The sequence below is a fragment of the Porites lutea genome, chromosome 2 (genome assembly GCF_958299795.1).
Source record: "Porites lutea chromosome 2, jaPorLute2.1, whole genome shotgun sequence".
NCBI lineage: Eukaryota > Metazoa > Cnidaria > Anthozoa > Scleractinia > Poritidae > Porites > Porites lutea.
Genome location: NC_133202.1, coordinates 18,330,384 through 18,333,569, shown reverse-complemented (window position 1 = coordinate 18,333,569; position 3,186 = coordinate 18,330,384).

The following is a 3,186-nucleotide window of genomic DNA, read 5'->3' as shown; positions in this document are numbered from 1 at the left end:
TAACCGATAATGCCGTTGACCACTTAGCGATCAGGGCATTCAGGTCGCAGCGACATGTCAGCCCGCAACGAAGACAAAAATCCATCTCCAGTGAAAAACCAATTTTATGACTTTAAGGATAAACAACCAAAATTATAGGGGTAAGGCATATTTTCAGTGTACAACTATACGTAGGTACAGCTTACATCCTTTTCTTAAAGCCGCAATATTGATGATGTATACTTTATAATGTATGTCAGCAAATTGTCAGAAGAAGCGGATCGTCTAGCACGCGGATGTTAGTAGTTTTTGTTTGTCTTACGGATTATAGTCTTCAAACGGTGGTAATTCGGGGTAATTCGACTTTGTAGAAATTTTAGAGATTGTTTTGGTGGGGATCTTAGTTTTCGTAATTACGAAAACTAAGACCCCTAAATTTACCGTTAAATTTGACCTAAAACTCGGTGGAAAGGATCGAACATGATATAATTTGGCAGATCAGACCTATTTCGGTTACAATTTGACTTAATTTCGACGGATTCGATTTTAGGGGGTCTTAGTTTTCGTAATCTCGAAAACTAAGACGGGTCTTAGGTCTTAGGTCTTAGTTTTCGAAGGTCTTAGTTTTCGTAACACCCGAAATTGCTGCTGCTTGATAATTTTCTAAGCATAGGTCTTTCACCATCGCACCTTCCTATTTATTCTTGCAGCTCCTTTCAGCCACCCGAGAATACGAGGGATAACAAAATAGATTTTCCCTCGGACGATTCTCGGCCTGATCTACATCAGCTTTTTCAGCTTTTTAGCTGCCAGACTCTCAGGAACCGGTTTACTAATGAGCGCCTGTTGTAACTTTGTAAACAAAAGCAATTTTCAATTTTCCGGCACACGTTTATTTACAAACAGTATGCTACGCCAAAAGTGACAAAATATCAAAGATGCAACTTTATAATTCAAATCCACCAATTCACTATCAAGATCGATAAAATTAACATCAATTTGCTTTTTGAATGTGTCAAGATTGTAGAATTTAATTTCAATTCCCACGTGTTTCATGTCATGTATCAAGAGACACGTTTTCTAAATCAAGATGCATGTTTTTTAAATCAAGAAGGGAGACGACAATTTTTGATCAGTTTTGTTTCCGAGGGGGACTGAAACCGAAAAATCTGCCATGCTTCATGGACTGCTCCATGAAGAATCCCACCCATTCTTGCCCATTCCCGCCCTCCCGCGTTAGACATGGCGGAGGAAGGAATCGAAGAACTTGTGAGAAGAATCATTCGAGCAGCACAAGGAGTTTATAACACATCTCAAACACATCTGAAACGTGTCAACACCTGACCAAGAACTGAGGCAGCGATTTAAGAACGAGATATATAGGCTCGATCAGAAAGAAAGCAGAACAGGCTCTCGTGGAAGCGCTGGTGAAATATCACCACAAGCGCGCAGGACGATTAACAAACAAGCGTCGTAAACTCGAACAGTATAAATCTCGCAGGAATACTGTAAGGAATAATATAGGAATACTAAGCAGGCGTCTCACCAGAAAACGCAATCACCGGCTAGAAAGAAAACTGTCAAAATGACAATGTAAATTGAAGACCAAGATTAGCGAAGTCGATGTATTGTTAGAACAAATAAGATCACAAGTGTGTGCGAATAAACAAAGTGAATCTGACTCTTGTCTCTTATCAAACTCCTTAGAAGTAAGGGGAAAGGGAAAGCAAACCGCAAAGATAACAAAGCGGCCAAAAACCGCAAAAGAAAAGAGCGGGGAAAAATCAAAGACAAAAAGCGCTTTTTTGACGCCATTGAGTCACGCAAACAGTATATCAAAAACCTGTCAAATGAACAACTGACAGATAAGCAAAGTACTCTACTATCGCGTGGTCTAAAGTTTATCCCTACACCCGTGACAAAAGAAAATCTTATCAGGCGCTAGCTTCTCGCGGATTTCAATCAATTTGCGAGACGAATGCGACTACAATATATTTTTCACGGGGAACAGGGAAAACGAACCTCATCCTTTCCACGTGAAGTCGGACTGGGAACCACCAGCCCAGCTATCTGTGGCTCTGGAGACCTTGCTAAAGGAGGTAAAATTAGAGCTCGCAAGTATTGAATTTGACAAGCCAAAAGATAATATATCTACGGGAGAGCGCCAAGCTCTCAAAGAGTTATCGCGCAACAAAAGCATTATTCTTAAGAAATCTGATAAAGGTAAACACCACCGTATTGATAAGCAGACAGGACAAACTAAACGAAGGTCAGGTTCTGCTTGATGATTTAAATAACTACCGACCTCTAGACAAACCACCAGTGGTTGAAACTACAACCAAAAAAGCTCAACAACGTATTAAAACACTGCTCTCAGAAGGCCACATTGATAAAACGACGGCTAAATGGCTCTCCCTTACGCCCGATCCTCCGCGAATCCCCGTGTTTTACACACTTACTAAAATCCACAAACTGACACCTCACGGTTGGAGGACCTATTATATCAGGGTGTTCCGGACCTACAGAATGGATCTCAGCATAAGTTGACCACCTTATTCAGCCAACAGCACAACTACAAGCTTCGTATCTTAAAGATACGACAGACTTTATTAACTTCATCGAGGGGATTAAACTGCCTAAAAGTGCGATACATGTTTCAATGGACGTCACAATACAAAAAAAAAAAAAAAAAAAAAAAAAAAAACACACAACGAGAGGGTATTACCACTGTATGCCTTACATACGAAGAATTTCACCAAGGAAACCCTCCAGTCCCTACCAGGTTTTTAAGCGAAATGCTTAGTCTGATACTACTAGAAAACTCGTTCCAATTTAACTTGAAAGATTATCTTCAAACCCATGGAACAGCCATGGGCACGAAAATGGCCGTAGCCTTTGCTAACATCTTCATGGCCAAAATAGAAAAAGAAATACTCAGACTCAGAGTAGCATTAACCCCATCTTTTGGAAAAGGTTTATATCGATGACGTCATATCAGAATGGGACACAAGCAGAAACGAAATAGAAGAATTCCTCCTACAGGCAAACAACTTCCATTCTACAATCAAATTCTATCACGGCTGAAATATCAGAAACAGAGACTACATTCTTGGACACGAAAGGTACAAAGGTGTCAGATTCAACAACGATTTTATCTTGACGTGCGAACACATTTCAAGCCTACAGAAACATTCCAATGCACGAATT